The following is an 18,846-nucleotide window of genomic DNA, read 5'->3' on the forward strand; positions in this document are numbered from 1 at the left end:
TTTCCCAGGTGTGGGCCTCCGCCCTGCTGGCCTCACCCTGCCTGGGGCCTGCTCAGCCACCACCCAGATGCTCTGATAGGAGGCCTGCCTGGGCCTTCTCACCCTGCCTCCTTCCCAGAGCCCAGCAGCGCAGCACCCCCAGGAAGCTCCGAGGCCCCTGAGCGGGGCTGGGGAGGCAGGAGCTCAGCCCTGGGCGGAAACAAAGCAAAGTGAAGCAAAGCAAAACAAAGCCCGGCCACGCCCCCAAGCCCACCCAGCCCACACGGCTCCTTATCTGTCTGCATGCCTGTCGCAATTGCCTGCTCCATGCGGTTGAGAAATGCGATGAGCAGATAGTCGCCAGGCGCTGCAGCTTCCCGGGCGGTTGGACAGGTTTGGTTCCTGCCCGGAGGGACCGAGAGCCCTTCCAGAACCAGGAGCAGAAACCTGGCCAGAGTTCACTGCCCAGCGAGCCAGCAGCTGGGCAGCCTCTGCCTGCCGCCCCGGCGCCTCGCAGGCTCCTGGGAAAGGGGGTGCAGGGCTGGGTCACGGGCCCCTCCTGTGGCTGTGCAGTCAGGGACCTCAGTGGTCTACAAGGACCGTGGATACCATACCCCATGGAGGACTGTCGGTGGGGACTGTCAGGGTGGAGGCCAGAGTCGCAGGCTAAGGGGTCAGTATATAGGAGTCCCGAGCAGAAAGGGTGGCTCTTTGGTAGGAATCATCCTCCCTACCTGGCTGGAAGTGGGTGCTGTTAGCCAGAACCTTCCTTCAGGATCCTACACCAGAACAGCAGAAAGGGCCCCTGGGGCAGATCTCTGTTCTTAGAAAACTGGTGTGGCCCTGGCTCTTCTCCGCCTTGCTCTGACAGCCTTCAACCTGCCCTGACCTGGGATGAGACTGTGGGGTGGTTTGTGGCTCACCCCCAGAAGAGAGGAGGTGGGGAGCTGCCTGGGGGTGCCCACCTGCAATGGCACCCTGTGGAACACCAGAGGTGAAGGTCCACTTAGGTGGAGAGGGGCCCAGGTGCAGCCAGGAGTCGGGTGGAGGGCAGAGAGCCAGCTGGTGTCTTGGGTCTGAGTGCAGGTGGAGTGAGGTGACACCCGGGTGTTTTCAGACAGACACTGATGGCCTGCCCAACTGAGGCTGCTGCTTCCGAGGGTGCGAGGCCGGAGGCCAGTTCTACCAGGGCTGTGATGGCACGCCAGGACGGAGCCAGGTGTGAGCCCCTCTGCTGGTCAGAGCTGAAGTGGCCAGTTCTACCTGCTCAGCATCTGACGGCCGGGAGCTGGGCACCAGGCCAGTTGGGCTGCTGCTGGCCCCTCTGAGGCTGTCGGTGGGTGAGGGCGACACAGGGTGTGGGCAGAAGGCCTCCCTGGCCTGGGTGGGGCAGTCGAGCTGAGGTGGCAGCCCTCGGAGGCCCTACAGGGCCTGGGCTCGCGGGGGGGTGGGTGCTGGGGAGCCAGGAGTGCTCTTCTTGGAGCCGACAAGGTCCCGTTCCCGAGTTCTCTAGGCGCTGGCCCCTGCTCCCAGGCTTCTGTTTGGGTGCTGTTCTGACAGGGCAGCGCTGGCCCTCCCCTCTTGTCCCCGAGTGTCAGCAGTGCCAGGCAGGGGGTGGCGGCCTTGAGAATGCTGGCGGGCCCACGTGCATGAGAGTGAGAGGCCACTAGGGTGGGCTGTGAAGGCCATGGGCAGAGGGCCCCAGGCCCTGGATTTGCTGTCACGGGCTCTGGGGAGGGCTGGGGTTCCAGTGTGCCCCAGAGGCTGGAGAAGGAGAGGAGCAGGTGGAGCCCCGTGGGAACTGGCCAGGAGTCTCAAAGCTCCAGGAGGTGGGAGGTTTCCATTAAGCCCCATGTCCCTGCCCATGGGGGGGAAGGTCAGCAGAGTCCAGCGAACATTTATTGAGTGTTCCTGGGTAGCTGCCATGTTGGGGCAGGGCACAAGGAACTTAGGAGGAGAGGGGCCCAGGTGTAGGGTGGAGGGCAGTAGAGCCAGCTGCTGTGTGTGGAACCTGGCGGGCTAGGCGGTCTGTGAGGACAGGGCCACTGCTGTCATGGTGCTGGTAGGGAAACTGAGGCAGGGCAGGACTTCCTGGCTGGTGTCCTGAGGTGCCAGCTCTCATAGCCTGCCACTTGCGGTGACTCTGACGCTCTGGAGTACGCCTGGTCTGGCCGTAGTGTGCCGGCCACGGCACCTTCCCTTCCCTTCCCGCGTGCCCCTGTCTGCAGCGCCTGCCTCCCCAGGGCTCCCCAGCTCCCCTACCCCTGGTGCTCCTCGTGCATGGCCTTCATGGGGCGCCAGACACAGTCTTGTCTGTCTAGAGCGGGAGGGTGCTGGGCTGGGGAGACCCAGGAGAAGGCAGCCGGCCACTCTCCTAAACTAGTGGGCCTGGGTTGTGTTTTCCTGGGTGGGTAGAGAAAGACCCTCACTCACTGCTGAATAAATAGTGAAATCCCAGAACATTGGGCCTGCCTGGGCTCTGGAGTGCAGAATGAGCTGGGGGGCCTGATGGGATGGCTGTGGGCTCTTGCAGACCCTATCCTGCCCTGGGAGAGCCCCACATGAAGGTCGTTGGCACTGGCCCAGGCCCCCTACCCATTTCCCTGTGTGCCTTGCCCCTCATCCCTTTGTACTAGACAAACCAGTGGCTCTGGGCAGGCCTGGCTTTCCTCACCCCACCGGGAGCCAGCAGATGCCCTGGAGCTGCCTGGGGTCCTCAGGCTGGGGCTATCGGGCTGGTCAGGGAATCCGGGTGGTCACCTCAGTGTGGGTCCATATGCTTCTCAGGCAGGTGGCCCAGTCCTGGCAGAAGTAGGCACCCTGGCTGTGCCTTGGTTCTGTGGGACTGAGGAAGCACAGGCCTGGGAGCCCAGGTCCTTATCTGAGGCCCCTGCTTTTATATCATCTTGCCTGGGATAGCCCAGGGCCCCAGCCAGGACCTTGGAGCTGCCAGCTGCCCTTGATAGTCTTGCTGGGGCCTGGAGCGCTGGGCCAGGTGTCCGACAGAGTGAGGCTGTGGTCCTGGAGCAGGGGACCTGGCTTCAGATGCTGGGGTGGGCAGAGTGGGCAGGAAGCTGTAGTTCCTTCCTGGTTCCCACCTTGCTGCTCACAGGATTGCACTGCCTTCCAGAGAGAGGGAGTCCTGGGCTCCAGTTCCCTCTCCAGGTGCCTGGTCTGTGGCCTCAGGCCAGGCTGTCCCCTCCCGGAGCCTTAGTTTCCCCTTCTGTAGGGTTGCTATTACAGAAGAGAGGCCAGACCCCGCTGTGCCAGGCCCCTCATCCAGTGCCCTGCTGTGTCCATTCATCACCCTTGGGCCAGTTGAAGGTCCTTTGAAACAGGTGTACTCCTGGACCGTGAGGCCCCAACTGCTCTGCCTAGGTTTGGAGCTCTCTGGCTGTGGGGCCTTCCCTGGGGCCGTTGAGAAAGCAGTCTGACTGGAATCTCCTGAGGGGGGTGCCCCCAGGCAGGCCAAGGCCTCAGGAGGTCACCTGGGCTGGAGGGTGGACGCTGGCTGAGGCTGGGGTGGGCCCCGGGCAGGTGTTTATCCCTCAGGCAGGCAGAGCCCACTGAGGCCTGCCTGTGTGCCGGTGCAGGATGGGGACCCTGGTGACCCCAAGCCCTGGACGGACCCACCTTTCCCCTGCCCAGGGCCTGGGAGCCCCTGAGGAGTTTGGTAAGCCTGGGGGAAGGGGGCTTCAGTGGGGCCTCCCTCGGGGAAGCCTCCCCTGCCTGCCTGGCTGGTGGCTGCTCCGGATGGGCAGGCCCTGCCTCTCACCCTGCTCGGGAGTTTCTCTGGTGGACGATCCTCCTTTGCCCTCATTTTGGGCTTTCCCACGTGCCCCGCCGTCTGACTTACCAGGTGAAGACTGAGCGTTTCGCTAATTCACTCACCAACTGACCCATTCTGGAACTTTCTCCAGGTCCTGTGGTGCATCCAGACAGGAACTTAGAGATTTTTTCTAAAGCTCTCATGTCTCAAATGGTGAATTGAGGCCTCTGTGCAGGACAGTCGGCTGTCCTCTTGCTGGCTCTGGGTCTGCCCTGACTGTCCCTCCCCTGGCTGCTTGCCCACCCCATGTGTCACCCCCCAGGTGGTGGGGGCCCTTAGAGCTCGCCTGCCCACCTCCCCTTGTGCCCCAGGCCCCATGCTTTCGGTGGTCTGTTTGAGGTTGGTCGCCCCTGAGCCCCCTCTGTGGCCCCTGGGATCCCTGGAGCCGCCCAGCCAGGGCTTGTGGGACTCGTGAGGTGAGTACCTGGGTGCTCCACGGCGCAGCACCTGCCCGGGGGGCTGGGTCCCCCGTCCCAATGTCGGCACTGCACCAGGCACAGAGCTGAGCCCTGGAGCCACTCAGGTCCTACCCTGCTTCAAAGGCCTGGGGCACATACTGTGGTCCTAGCGGGGGAGACACAGGGTCCTGCCGGAGGCCAGCCCAGGGTCCACTCTGGAGCCTGGCCCTCCCACCCCCACTTTCTGTGGCCAGCTTGTGCCAGGGAGAACACAGGGTGGCTAGGCCAGGCTGGTGGCTCAGAGGAGGAGGGGTGCCCCCTCTCAGCAGGGGCCCTTGGTGCCCCCTCCCAGCAGGGGTCCTGGGCTCTGTGCTGGGCTCCATGCTGGCCTCTGAGATCCATTCTGGCAAATCCTCTGTGGTTACTTGGGGCTGGGGAGGCTCTGCAGAGCTCGAGCCCCTTTCTCTCACCCTGTCTTCCAGGCAGGAGCTTGGGAAAGCTGGGTCTGTCCCAGCTGCTTGGGAGCCTGGGCCAGGGAACGTAGTTCAAGGACAGTCTGGGCCATACAGTAAGACTCCGCAGGAGGGAAAAGCAGCAGCAGCCGGGTGAGGGCCCGAAGGTCAGCTCTGAGGGGGTGTGGCGCTCCTGTCTTGTCCTGTTCTTCCTGTGGGACAGGGACTCTTCCGGGGGCCACCGTGTCCCTGGTGATGGGTGTGACCTAGGAAGTGGCCACAGGCCAGTGGGTGGTGGAGACCTCATCATGTTCTGTCCCCTCCTAGCCTGGTGGGTGACAGGGCTATTGGGGTTCAGGAGTGCCCCCTGCTTCCCTGGTTCCTTCCTTGTGTGAGGGGAGAGGCGACCTGGTGTCCACTGAATCAGCTAATTTCGAACCTCGTGGTGCCGTCTGAGAACAGCCCTGGTGGCCCCGTAGACCCGCGTGAGCCTGTGCTGTGGGGCTCCCCGCCCTCTTCTGCAGGGCAGTGTGTGCTGGGGCTGGCCGGCCACACTATGCTCCAGGAGGGCCCAGTGTGGCACGTGGCAAAGCCTCGGGATCCTGGCAGCACAAGGACAGCCACCTGTGCCCGTGTTCTGCCCCACACCAAGGACTGAGCACAGGTCTTCACTGTGACTGGCCTGGCTAGCCTGGCCCTGCAGGCCTGCTGGGGTGTGGTTTAGGGGAGGTGGCCCATCTAGGCCGGCCTGGCCAGGCAGGGGCAGGGTTGGCAACTGTGCGGCAGTGGGAGACCCTCTGTGGGGCTGGGTGCAGCCCTGCCTTTGTTGTCCCTGCTGGGTTCCCAGCATTGGCTGGTGGGCCGGGGCCTAGCCATGGCCCTGACTGTGAGTGTTATAGACCAAGATGTCACATCCCTCCCTCTTGGGTTTGTGGAAGTGGGCTGGAGAGGGCTGTGCCTTGTCCAGGGTCACCCTGCAAGGGAGAAGCAGGACCCTGTGTTCAGGACGTGTATCCCATGGCAAAGACTGAATTCTGGGTGGGACTGTAACTGGGTGCCGGTGTTGGTGGGAGGTGGTGGTTGGGCTTGTGGCCTCTGCTTGTGCTCTGGGCTACCGCACACCTGGCTGCCAGACAGCTCCTCTGGTACCCCCGCCAAATCTGCCCACTGCTCCTGCACTGCAGGTGAGAGTGAGGCTCAGGGCCACACCCCCACCCCCACCCCCACCTGGACGGCAGCCCCTCACCCCACCAGGTGTGTCCATGCGGGGGGAAACAGGTGCCCAGGTGGGTGAGCTGAGCGGGTGCTGCCGGGACTGGGCATGCCCGGGGAGAATGCCCGCTCTGCCTGGACTGGGTGGGTCCACAAGGACAGCTGTGCCAGGGAAGGAGCCCAGGACATGTCCAGGGGAAGGCTCACCCGTGGTTTGCCCACATGTCTCCTTGTGGACCCTGCGGTGGGCCCGCTACTCTTCCTGCTGGCCTTAGCTCTTGTGGGCTGGATGGGGCTGAGGCTGTGCTGGGTAGAGGGGCTGGAAATAGGTCTGTCCCAAGTCCAGTTGCTCCTGTTTATTGGCTAGGGTCCCAGCTTGTCCCTTAGTGGGCTTGAGTCAGGATGGTGGGGTGTATAACTGGCCAGGGCCAGCTCCCAGCGACCGGGCAGTGAAGTGGTGGGTCAGCTGGTAGGGAACCGCATGGAAAGGGAGATATGAGGGCCGGAGGGAGCCCTCCACGTGCACCCCTCTGCGGGTCTGCCTGCCGTTGGGTAGGGGTCCTGGGCTGAGGGGCTTATTTGGTGGGCAGAGAAGCCCGGCGGTGCTGGGGCTGGCTGCAGGGTGTGGCTCCCCAGCAGCAGCAGGTCAGGGGTCAGGTGGAGTGAGCCTGGGGTGTCTCTGGGCTGTCGGGTTGTGTGTGCTGTCTAGGAGCCACCTACACAACACCCTCCTCCTTTTGGGGCTAGGGGCTGGTGTTTTACTGGCATCTCTCAGGCCAGCCCACAGTGCCTCAGTGACAACCTGGGAGAGCTCTGTCTCTGGGGACAGAAGAGAAGCTGGGCGGGGGCTCCAGGCTCTGTCCAGGCTTGTTGGCTGTGCGACTCAGGGAGGGCTTCTCTATCCTGCACCACTGGGTGGTCTCCTGCAAGCCCAGGAGGAGCCTCTTCCTCTGCTGCCGCGCGGCCACCCGCTCCTGGTCCAGCAGGCTTGGCAGGGGCTCAGAAATCGCACGTGATCTGCCTTCCTAGCTTCCTCAGCAGGGTGCTGGCTGCTCCCGTCTCCCGAGCACATCTGGAACTTATTCCGTCATTACATCAGTGCCAGTGGCACAGTGGCCCGAGGTGGGTTCCTGGCAGGAGCAGAAGGGGTCCCCTCCTCAGCACCACTGGCAGCCCCTGCCCTGGGCCCATCCCCAGGAGGAGCAGGCAGGCAGGGCCAGCCTGGCAGGGCCTGGAGGGGGCTGGGAGGGAGGAAGCGCCTGGGCCTCCTGGTGCCGAGCGGGTAGAGCTGGAGGAACCATCTCCACAGCCTGAACTTCCTGCTTCCAGGAACAGAGCCCTGAGCCGAGCCGTGGTGCTGGTGGGGAGGGTCCCAGGAGCTGTCCACAGAAGGCCTTCCTTTCCCATCTGCCATTGTTGGCCAAGTGGAAGCCCCCAGACAGCTCACAGCCACCTGTAAATTCCAGGCGCCCACGGACGGAGTCTGAACGCTGTGCAGAAGCCGGGGTCTCACCGGGTGCCCGTGGTGGGAGAGCAGCAGCAGGCTGCATCGCAGTCCCTCCCTCCCCCGTTCTCGCTGGGGGGCATTGGCGTTTCACAGGTCTGCCTTCCAGCGGGCATCTCAGGTCCCTAGTGGGCAGCTCAGCCTTTCCCCAGCACGAGGCTCATTCTTTGATTGGTTAGATACGAGTCACATACCATAATATTGGCTGTTAGGTGAATTCGGTGCTTTTTACTGTATTCATGAGCTGGTACCAGTCTTGGGATTTGGGATCATTTCCATCAGTCCCCCAAATAAGCCCATGTCACTGTCAGTCATTCCCTGCCCTGTCTGATTTTGGCCATCACTGCTTCCCCTCTGCCCACCTGCTGTCCCACATTTGTGATTTGACTTGATCTTCAGAGCAGCGTGGGCACTAAACAAGGGGGCTTCCTCCTGACAGAGGGTGCCCAGCAGGGAGCAGGAGAGCACCTCTCCTGTGTTCGTTATCCCGTGTCCCCACAGAGTCCTGACCCACCAGAGGCCTGTTTATGTCCTGCAGTATCACGATCCTGTGTTACAGGCGTAGAAACTGAGCTGTCCTGGAACCAGCCCCTTGGAGATGGCATCAGGAGGGCTAGTGACCTCTCCTCCTGGGCTGTGCAGTATGCCACCCCTCAGGCCTTGACCTGCCCCTGCACCTGGTTGGGCTGGACACTGGTGCACTCCAAGAAGCACGGAGACCTCCTCTGCACCTGAGCTCTCCCTTGGGTGGAAGCACTGGGGGGCAGTGCCCGGGTGCCTGGCAGCCCCTTATGCCTTCTCTGGGTGCCTGTCCTACTCCAGCCTGCCTGACCTGTCTCCTGGCACGACATGGCAGTAGTTTTGTGCTGACCCTGCACAGCTGCTCACCAAGCCAGTGGTTCCCAGAGCTCCACTGGGCTGAGGCCCTGCCTTGCTGCAGACTCTGGGGGGAGGACCCTCTGTCCCCTCCAGCCTCATGGTTCCAGTTTGGACATCATGGGCCGGGGTTCCAGGTGCAGTCCCCCTTCTGTACCATCTGCAGCTTGTTACCAGCCCAGCACAGCTGCCCTGCATGGAGGTGCCAGGGTGCAAAGTGGGGGCTGCCGGCTGGGGCTGCCCAGGGAGCTTGGCTGCAATGGGTGGGGCACTGAGCCACTCTGGGAATGATTTCTGCCTTCTGCAGGGGAGGGGAAAGGCCTTCCCAGTGGGGAAGGGGACCCACAGTTCCAATTATCACTCCATTCCTTGTCTGGAGTTGTTGGGTGTCATGCCACCTGACATCCCTGGAGAGGCCTCTACCCAGTGAGGGAAGATGGCCCTACTCATTCCCTGATGGACACTTTCTCTTGCCTCCTGTCCCCATGAGGAGGTGCCAGTTCTGTGGCCCGAGGTCCCCTTCTGGGAAGATTGGGTGCTCCACTCTGCCTGTCCCTATGCTTTGGTGGAAGTTCCCTCCTAGGCCAGATGGCCCCGGCAGTGCAGTAAAGGTGATGACCCCTGCTGGGTGCGAGTTGGGCCACAGAAAGTTCTGGAGAGGCAGAGCAAGGAATCAGGCATGTGGACTGTGTGTGTCTGTGCTATGTACGAGGTGGTGGTCCCCATCCTGTGAGGGCTCTTGGGCCTATCTACCTGGTCCCTGTGAGCCTCCCATAGCCCCAGCCCCTCTGTCCCCTCCAGCCTCATGGCCCTGGGTTAGATATCATGGGCCAGGGTTCCAGGTGCAGCCCCCCTTCTGCTGTGTCCCTTGCTGACTGAGTGACCTTAGGAAAGTCCCTTCCCTCCTGGGGCCAGGCTGGGGCATCACCTCCACTGGACAAGGACAGGCCTTCTCTGGACCCTGCTGGGTCCCCAGGTCCACACTTGACGGAGGGCTTGCAGCTGCCTCCTGTTTTGGGGAGTCTGTGCCTTTGTGCTGCAGCCTTTAGGGCTCAGAGCTGATTGCAGGTGACCCCTCTGCCATCCTGCCTGGTCACTCCCAAGCTGTCGGAGAGTCGGCTGTGCCTGGTTGGCGTGGTGGTGGCTGGGGACTCCTGGACAGAAGTGCTTGCCTGGAGCTCACTGTGTGGCGGGCACCTGGGCAAGCCGGGGGCGAGCAGAGCTTCCCCTAGGGGTGCTTTACATGGCTGAGCACAGACCCCGAGAGCCTGGGCTGGCAGCAGCATGGGCACAGTGGCATAGGGTGCCCTCACTATGGAGACAACACTGCCAACAAAGTGGGTGCTGCTGTCACCCCAGGAGATGGGTGGTCGGCAGGGAGGGGCTGCCACTTCTCAGCTGGTCCACCTGAGGGACATGGCCCGAGTGCAGCTGCAGCTGGCGGGCCTGTGGAAGAGGCCTGGGAAGGGGTCAGTTCTGGGCAGGGGACCTGCCTCAGTTTCTTGAGCTGAAGATGGGGATGGGGGGGCCTGCTGGTGCTGAGGTCAGCTGAGTGGTGGGGTCCTGGGCTGGCAGGCAGATGGCCCCATGCCCAGGGACACATGGTGGAGAGCACCCCAGCAAGGATGTATACCCGGAGTCGATCCCACCTCCCCCTCACACCCTGTGACCAGGGGCTTCTTCCTGCTGGGTGGGGGACCTGGGATGGGGGGCCAGGTGGAGTCCTCACTCTCCTGCTCCTCCCAGTGTGGCCTGGGAAGGGTCCCTTGGCCTTGCTGGGCATCAGTTTTCCTCGTTATCTGGTGGGGCTGCTGTGAGCCCCTGATGCCAGGGCTGCCCTGGAGTGGCAGTTGGCTACTATTTTTGAGTAGAATTTGCTGAAGTCCTGTGGGCTGCCGTGCGTGGGCAGTCCTGCCCGTGAGCAGGGTGGCCGTGTGCCCCGGGCCTGCGCAGTGGAGGCTCCCTGGCCGTGGCTCAGGGCTGCTTCGGGCAGCTAGGTTGGGAGCCACGAGCCGAATATCTCCTGTGGTGTCCCAGGAGGCCCAGGCTCCCAGGACGCTGGCTCTTTCTGCAGTGTGGTCTCCCCTGAGCCGGGGGCAGGTGGGCAGGGCCTCTCCCCCCACATCTGAGAGCTGCGCTGGCACTGGGAGCAGGCGTCGGGTCACTGGGCCCACGACCAGGTGTCAGGCCTGGCGAGCAGGCTTTGGAGTGGCCTTCCTGCCTCGTCCCTGCTTGTCCCCAGGTTGTGGTGGCAGTGGCAGGCAGGAGTGCTGTGCCGGCCTGTCTTCCCTCATGTGGAGGGTGCGTGGTGGGGCTTGGTCCTTCCTGGGCGCCGCAGCATGTTGAAACCCGTCTGACGCGGCGGTGGTGTCGAAATAGGTGCAGCGTTTCCCAACGCCCTGCCAGCCCGTCACAGGACTGGGCGTCAGGCGTCTGGGTGCCAGGCCTGGCCTGGCCTCCCTCGTGGGGTGCCTGGGCCTCGTTTCCCTGGCTGCGACGGCAGGGGGGCTGCCCACCCCCCACCCTGTAGGGCCACTGGCGGAGGTCCTGACGCCAGGGCAGGGTGACGTGATGGTGGGCCCACATGATCCTTGGCACTTCCCTTTACGGAGGGGGCACGAGGCTTGGCCAGGAGTGAGGGTGGGGCTGGAACTCAGAGCTTGTGACTTTGAGCAGGAAGGAGCGAGGGGCCTAGAGGCAGAGCTGTCTGAAGAGGGTGCCCCGCTGGCCAGCGTGGCCAGGGCAGGGCTGGGAGGGGCCCTTGCAGTGCCGACCGGGTGTGGGCGATGGTGGGATGTGGATGTCTCAGGCAGCAGCCAGCGGTGTCCCTCTTCCTTGGGCTGGAGGGGTCTGGTGCCTGGAACCACCCTATGAGGGCAGAGTGGCCAGGGTGTTTGCAGGGAGCATCCATCATCTCCACAGTCCAGACCGCCACTCACAAAGAACCCTGGGACCCTCCCTGTCACAGAGGAGGGCACAGAGGCTGCTGTGTTTGGTGTTTAGAGGAAGTTGCAGAGGCTCTGGAGAGGCCAGTGACCCCTGGGCACATGGCTGGTGGGCAAGGGAACTGTGTCCAGGTGAGGGACCCTGCAGGCCCTGCTTTCTGGGATCCTGCACATCAGAATGTGGGGTGGGGCTCGTGTATGCACCCTAGTGGGTCCCGCTGTGCCCCCCGAGCTGTGTGGCCCTAGCCCAGTAGCCCATGGAAGCTGCCGGATCTGGCCAGGGTACAGAGCTAGTGGTGGACCTGCTGGAATCTGGCCCAGAGGACTCAGGAACACCCTCCAGCCAAGGTGCTGCTGGGACTCTGCTGGGTGGGACCCTGGGGTTCTGGGAACCCGAGGCCAAGCCTTGCGGGGCTGTGGCATCCGTCCCTTGTCAGCTGGGAGGGGCCCTGGAGACCAGTCGCTTACAGAGGAGGAAGCAGGAGCCCAGAGAGGGCAATGGGCCTGGTCTGGGCACACAGCGTGGTGGTCGCAGGGCCGGGGCTGTGAGGAGGGGTGTCGGGAGCATGCTGTCTGGTAAGGGGGAGGCTGTGGTGGTCAGGGCTGGGGAGAGGAGTGACAGCAGTGGGAAGACAGTGGCCACTAAGGGGCTCTCGGTGCCTGAGTGGCAGCTGTGTGCCAGGAACCATGGCCGGTGCCTGCCTGCCTCTGGCGGATGGGTGGGCTCCCTCAGCTTACTGTGTCCCAGCTGCCCCGAGGGTTCCAAGGCTTCCTGGCCACCCTCCAGGTGTGGACACTGCAGCCCAGGGAGCTGACGGCACTTGCTGGGGTCCTGGGCCAAGAGGTGGTGGGCGGGCTCTGGACCTGCTCTCCTTGCCCATGGTGCTGGGCCCCTGAATCTGTGTGCTGCCCACCCTCTTGCTGTGGGAGCCTCCTGTGCGTGGCTGGGGTGAGTGGGCCTCCCCCAGGAAGCCCTCCTTCCTGCTGCGTCTCCGCAGGGTGGCTCTGGGAGCTCTGGAGAATGCTGTCTTTCTGTCCAACTTGGATGGTGTCCTGGCAGGGCCTTGCTTATCTGCCTGCTGGCCCCGGGGCAGGGAGGGGGCGGGGCTGATGTCCAATTTGTGAGTGCTGAGTGTGTGTGCAGGCCACCGTCCATGGGCTCTCAGTCCTCACAGCCTCCTGGAACCATAGTCAAGGATGTTGTCCCCTTTCTGAGGACAGCCATGCAGTGTGGCTGGGACTGGAACCCAGGTTGCTGCCTGTGGCACCTGTAGAGCAGGGGCCAGCAATCAGTATCACCACGTGTGGGCGTGGGCCAGCAGAGGCCAGCCTTGCAGTCTTGTGTCCACTTCCACAGTGCGGGTGGTGCCTGGCTGTCTGTGGGAGTGGCACTGACCCCTTGCTGGCCCGGAGGGAGTGAATCTCAGGCCACCCTCCTGTGGGGCAGGGTGAGCCTGGAGGTCCTGTGCAGCGTGCTGCAGGCTCTGGCTGAAGCCCTGGGGGTGTCTGTCCCCCATTCCCCCATCCCCCCCCATCAGGAGAGCAGAGCAGGCCACACAGGCCTCGAGGCGGGTGCAGAGCTGGGGTGGCGCCCAGCAGCCCAGAGGGGAGCAGCTTTGCAGGAGGTGGGCAGGCGGTGGTCTAGGAAGCACGGGAGTCCAGACCTCGGTTTCCAGCCACTTCCTCCTTAGCTGACAGCTCTTTGCAGAAGAGGAAACCAGGGCTCCGAGAGGCAAGAGGCGGTGCAGCCTGCCTGGGGTCAGTGCCTTGGGGCACCGCCCGTGTCTCCTAGAATGCGTGCCTACTCGGTGGGGTGCCACGCAGCCTCCTGGCGTATTCTGCAGCCCGTGCTCACTGTCCTAGCTCTCCACCCCTCCCCGTCCTGCTGGTCAGCACGTCTGTATTTGGCACCTTCTCTGGGCCAAGCCCAGATGACCTGCATGCCACGGAGAGCCAATCGGGGCCTCGCTCCCTCAGGAGCCCACAGGCCTTGGTGGCCTTGGGTGAGCCGGTGGGCTGTGCCTTCAGGAGTGGAAGGAGGAGGTGAGGCCTGCGTGGCTTCCTGGAGGGGTGTGGGTCAGGGAGACAGGTGGGAGCCAGCCAGGAGGCGGCCGAGTTTCAGGCCCAGGGAACAGTATGTTCAAGGCTAGGGGCAGGAACCTGGCCATTCCTGGAATGACCCAGGCTGGGCGGGGAGTGGGTAGGGCCAGGGGCAGGTGCCTGTGGGGAGCGCTGGTGAGGAACAGGCTTGGCCTGTTGCCCGGCTGCCTCCAGAGCCAAGAGGCCCCCGAGCATGGGAGACGGGCGAGTCTCAGGGGAAGGCAGGGTCCCCAGTGGTCCTCCACTCCTTCAGGATCTCTGGAGCCAGCTGCCCCAGGGTACACTGGGAAGCTTGACCCACGGGGCAGCAGAGGGTCCCAGGCAGTCCTGGCCCAAGCCCAGAACCAACGCTGTTTATCTCAGGGCCTGCCAGAGACTGCTGGGATAGGGGGCCTGGCTAGAGTTAGGGGATGAGCAGCGCTGGGTCAGTGGGCTCCTTTCCCAGGGAAGACATGGAGGTGGGCCTGGGGTGCCCAGCAGGTGGGCACAGGGCTGGGGGGCTGCCAGCTCAGATTGGGAGGGGTCTGAGGGACTTTGCGGCAGGATGAGATCTAGAAGAATCCTACACCTTCCACGGCATCACACCACAGCTCTGTCACAGACGCTGGGGAGACCCGATCTGTGTCCACCCACCCTGCATAGTGCTGCTGGTGCTCACCGCTGACCTGGCCTTTCCTCCTTGTGCAGCGAGAGAACAGCGTTTATTGGTACCCGCTCGTCTTTAAAGCAAAAGTGGAACTCAGATTTGGGGTTTCTATCAAAATTGGGGTCTGTGGTAGGACCAGCCCCCTGCCACTGGTGTTGGAGGAAGTGAGGGGTCCCCAAACCCCTCCTGCTGCTGCAGAAGAGAACCAGGGCGTCTCGGAGACTTGGGGTCCCAAGTGAGCAGCGGGCAGGCAGCCTCTGCCTGGGCTGTGCTGCCCCAGCCTGCTGGCCCTGCGGGCCCTGTCTTGTGTTGGGACGCCCACAGGAGGCCGGTGCCTGCCCAGGGGCTGTGCTGTGTGTGCCCATGTCCTGGGCTGCACCCTCCTGTCTGTGTCCTCACCATCTCTGGGAGCAGGGCTGCTGCCAGTGCCCTGACCTCAGCCCCACTGCTGCCCTGCTAGCCCGAGGTGGCTGGCCTGGCCTGGCTCTGCTGTTGCCCTTCCACAGCTCCCTGGACCTCCCGGCATCTCCCGCCTCCGCCTGCCCAGCCTCCCCCTCCTTTGGTATCTCTTCTCCCCGTCCCCTGTATCTCCCCGTCGGCTGCTCCCTGCACACCCTCCCCTTGCACATTGTGCCCAGGCAGCCTTGGGCTCATGATCTGACCTGCCACTGACCAGCTGGTGGCCTTGGGCAGGGTGCGCTTGTCTCTGAGCCTCTCATTCCTCTGGACAAAGAAGGCAGTGCTTGTAGCATTTTGAAAGAGCCGAGTGAGGTTCATGTTGTGAGGTCACAGGGCGGGGTCTGCTGCGTCTGAGGGTCCCGTGCTGGCCCTCGCCCTGCTGCATTTGCAGGTGGAAGATGGGGCACTGGGCAGATGCCTTTTGTTATCTGGAGATGCCCAAGTGTGGGGGATGGACCCTGGCCCCTTGCAGCTGAGACCAGTGAGAGGTGCAGCATCGGGGAGGTAGCAGCAGGGACCTGCTGGCTGGGCATCCCGGGGTGAGGGTGCTGGGTTTCTGGGTGGGTGAGGGCACGTCTGTTTCCTTGTAGTGGCTGCTTGAGCACGCTGGCAGGCTGGCCTGATGGCTGGGCACTGCGGGATCCAGCTGAGCTTGTGTCCTGGCCTCATGCCCTCCCACTGGGCACCTTCCCTATTCTAGGCCTGGCCCGTGAGCCAGGTCCTCCTATGGCCAGCAGCCTTGGGCTAGTGAGGGGCTGGCATTGGGGAGCAGGGACCCTGTGGAGTCTTGCCTAGCCTCTGGAGGCCGGGTATTTGGAACCCAGTGGGGGACAGGGCCCCGGCCTCCCTGCTTTCGAACCGAGCAGCCAAGGTAGCTTCCCGAGTGTCAGGAGCCTGCTCTTGTTTCTGGGGGCTCTGAGTGCATGAGGAGTTACTGCTTCCAGCCAGCACTGGGGTCACAGGGGCATCCATGGGACTGAGCTGGCTGCCCGCCTGTGTCACGCTGATGACATGTCCTCACCTGCTGACCGAGGGGCAGGCTTGGGGGTATGGCCCATGCCAACAGCAGAGTGGAGACCTTGGTGGGCCCCTGTGCTCTCTCCAGGGGCCCTCGGATGGAGCTGGAGTGCAGGAGAGGCCTCTGGTGGCTGGGAACGTGGCTGTGCGTGGGGGTGACTAGGTAACGCATGCACAGGTCTTCCTGGGCGGCGGGGTGACGTCTTGTGGAATGGATCTGGGACATCCCACTGGCTCCCAGAGGCTCTCCCCTGTCCCCGTCAACCCTCAGAGCGGCTTCCCCACCTCTTGTTACTGGAGCATTCCCTGCGGTCAGCTCTTGGCCCTCATGTGAGTGGAGCCAGCAGGGCCTGTTCTCCGTGGCTGGTCCTGGCCTCACCTGCCAGAGGCATTGGCTCCCCCTGACCTGCTCCCTTCTGTGGTCATGGGAGTGCCCAGCTGGTTCACCTGTGAGGCTGCTGCTGGCCGTGGGCCGTGTGTGATGGGTCCTCTCTCAGTAGGTGCTGTTCCTGGTTGTGGTCCCCTCGTTGAGGGTGGAGCATGCTCAGGGTAGTGGCTTTCCTAGGGGTGTCCAGGTCCCAGTGGGCTTGGCTGGGCATCTCCCAGGTCATTCTGGTGGAGCCCTGCCCTGCCCGAGCTGCCAGCCTCTGACCACATGAGTGCCAGGACCAAGACCAAGGTACCCAGGCCCTCAGGGGAGCTGGGGCCTCCACCTCAGGCCTTAGAGGCTCCCGAGTGCATGAGAGCCTTCTCCTTGTGTGGGGTCTTGGGGAGTGAGGACCCCCTGATTCTTCTGGGGATGTGGGGAGGTCATGGAGGTGTCTGACCCTCCCTCTCCCTCTGTCTGTGTGCTGATGTGAGAGTCAGCCAGGGGATCTCGGGCAAGGCCCTGCTGGAGCTGAGCCAGGGCTCCCCTCTCCATCAGCTGAGTTGGCTGACCCTGGGCCTGTCCCTGGTGCTGTCCTGGAGCGACAGCCACAGAGAGCCCAGCCCTGGGAGGTGACCAGGGTTGCACAGACGGTGATGGGATCAGGAGCAGGCCCAGTCGGAAGCTGGCACCTGGCTGTGGGCCAGGCTGGGGGGCAGCAGGGCAGGTGGGCTCTGAGGTCCCAGGGTGCACTGTGGGCTGGGGCTGTCCCTTGGGAGAGACGTGTTCTCATTGGCGGGGCTGGCGTTGGGGAGCCTGGCTGGCCGCGGGTGCTGTACATGGGACCCTGTCCCCCCTTCAGGCCGCTAGCTCTCGCCACTTGAGGGAGGCAGTTTCGGCCCTCTGTCTGGAAGAAGGAGAGTCCAAGAGGCAGCCTTGGGGGAAGTGTGGAGGATGGCTGTTTTATTTGCTCAGGGTCAGGCTTCAGGGTCCCCAGAGATAGGCCCTGTCCCTGTTCCCAAGGGACTGGCCTCATGCCCAAGGAGCAGTCCTGACACAGATCTGAGGTCACCCTTGCCAGACTTAGGACCCTGGGCCCCAGACTCTGTTGAAGTCTCAGAGTGACATGGAGGTGGTGGGAGTTTGACCCTGCACTGTGCTGGCCAGGCCTGGCCACTCCCTGGGCAGCTGGAACTGGGCTCTGTTGGGGAGACTGGGCATCTGTGGACGATGGCCTCCAAAGTGCTCCCCCTGGTTCTGGGAGCTGAGGTGCCTCCGGCTGGCCACAGGGGGTGCCAGGAGAGCGGGGGTGGGGCGCTGTCCTTGTCCTTGGCTGAGACTTTGTTTTGTTTCCTAGACTCAGATCGTTCTGCTCCTTCCGTGCCCGGAAGAGAGGCTGTGCTCTGTCCCTGGTGGGGACTTGACTCCCCCTGCTGCGTCTGTGGCTGTCGGCAGCCCTGAGTCTGTCCAGTTTCTCACCTGCTGTCCTGGGGGCTCTAGTCACTGGGCGGGGGCCTGCCTGGCTCCTGCAGCCTTACTGCCCCTCCCTGCCCCACCTCTGCACAGCAGGACTGACGTCATGCTGTTCCCTGTTGGACCTGCTTGTCCTCGCCTGGTGTGTTTCTCCTGGCACTTGACTTCTCCTTCAGACCCTTCCCTCGCAGGTGCTGGGTGAGGACTGTCCCCACCCTCTGTGGCTTGCCACGCCCTCCCAGAGAACCAGGCCTACCTGCCCCCACGGTTCCTGCTGTCTCTGGGCAGTGATGATGTGTGAGGGGACAGGTGCTTTGTGCACCTGTGGGTGGACGAAGGAGGGCTATAGGCAGTGACTGGCCATGGGAGGCGGGGACAGGCCGCCCAGAGCATGCCCAGTACAGGGACGAGGCACTCCTGGCATCTTGGATGGCTTCCGTGCTGTCCATGGGTCCAGGGCCCAGGGTCAGGAGGAACTATGACTGGACATGAGCTGGGGATGTCCAGGTCTGCCCCAGTGGCCCGTGGCCTGGGCTCTGTGGGGGAGACTGGGCATCTGTGGACGATGAGCTCCAAAGTGCTCCCTCTGGTTCTGGGACTTAGTTTTGTGTGTGTTCTGTGTAAGAGGCCACTTTGGACTGTGACTCCAGGTTTGGCTGTCCCCCCAGAAGCTGGCAGGCCTTGCCCCTACTCCTGGTGTCCCTCGTTCCTGGGAGGTGGACGGGACCTGGTTACAGGTGGAGAGACCTCAGCCCTGGCCCAGCAGATGTGGAGCTCTGAGTCCTGGCTGCTGTAGCCTGTGAGGGACAGGGGCCTCCTGGACTCCCGGGTGAAGCTCGGCCTTCTTGTGGGCTGATGGCACGGGCAGCAGGTCCAGGGCCTGGCTCTAGGGGTTCCTGTGGAGCCCCTGGGCAGCTCTCCCTTTGGGGGTGGAGCAGCTGAAGGACTCTCAAAGGCTGTTGGAGATTCAGGGTCAGGACACCAGCCTCACAGTGTCCTGGGCCCCCCGCCTGAGCATGACCCCTCTGTGGTGCAGGGCCTGGCTGGCCCCAGGGTGTCAGGACCAGGTTCCCATGGCCCGTCTTGCTGCCTGCTGGGCCAAGCCTGGCCCTGGCTCTGCCACTGTCTGCCGGCGTCAAGCCCAGGCAGGTGAGGGCTCAGGCGGCCGCCCTCAGTGCTGGCCGGAGGTGGCGTGCCAGGCCCGTGAGTCATGTGGATCCCGGGAATGGGGGTGGCAGGCCTCGCTGCAGGCTGACGTGCCGAGGCTTGCTGGCTGCCCACAGCTTGGCAGGAGTTGAACAGGGGCCTGCGTGGCCAGGTCAGGCTGTGGGGCTGGGTGGTCATGGGAAGCAGGGTGTACCAGCACTGGTGGCTGGAAGGTCTGTGGGCACTGGAGCCCTCCAGGTCTTCTGCTGTCTAGCGGGCAGGGAAGGCCTCTCAGAGGAGGTGTCTCTGGGGCTCGACCTGGGCGGGGTGAACCTGCATGCCCAGGGCCAGACCTGGGGCTGAGAGGGACTCATGCACCGTAGAGACTGGTCAGGGCTAGGTGCCACAGCCGATGTGCCACCACTGTGGCACAGGGCCCCCTG

At 63.7% G+C, this 18,846-nt stretch overlaps 1 protein-coding gene across 4 annotated transcripts in view; it reads left to right on the forward strand.

The window, feature by feature from the left end:
- Positions 1-18,846, forward strand: part of Rxra (retinoid X receptor alpha) — a 90,115-nt gene that overhangs the window by 25,600 nt on the left and 45,669 nt on the right. The window contains exon 1 of one of the 4 annotated variants that reach the window (XM_078048622.1): positions 14,869-14,888. The exons of 2 other annotated variants lie outside the window; for them this stretch is intronic. The gene's annotated coding sequence lies outside the window, so the exon portion shown is untranslated. Of the gene's footprint in view, positions 1-14,868; positions 14,905-18,846 lie in introns of those variants that run through there. One more of the 4 variants, XM_078048624.1, reaches the window with a different exon arrangement.

Source organism: Ictidomys tridecemlineatus, chromosome 4 (genome assembly GCF_052094955.1).
Source record: "Ictidomys tridecemlineatus isolate mIctTri1 chromosome 4, mIctTri1.hap1, whole genome shotgun sequence".
Classification (NCBI taxonomy): domain Eukaryota; kingdom Metazoa; phylum Chordata; class Mammalia; order Rodentia; family Sciuridae; genus Ictidomys; species Ictidomys tridecemlineatus.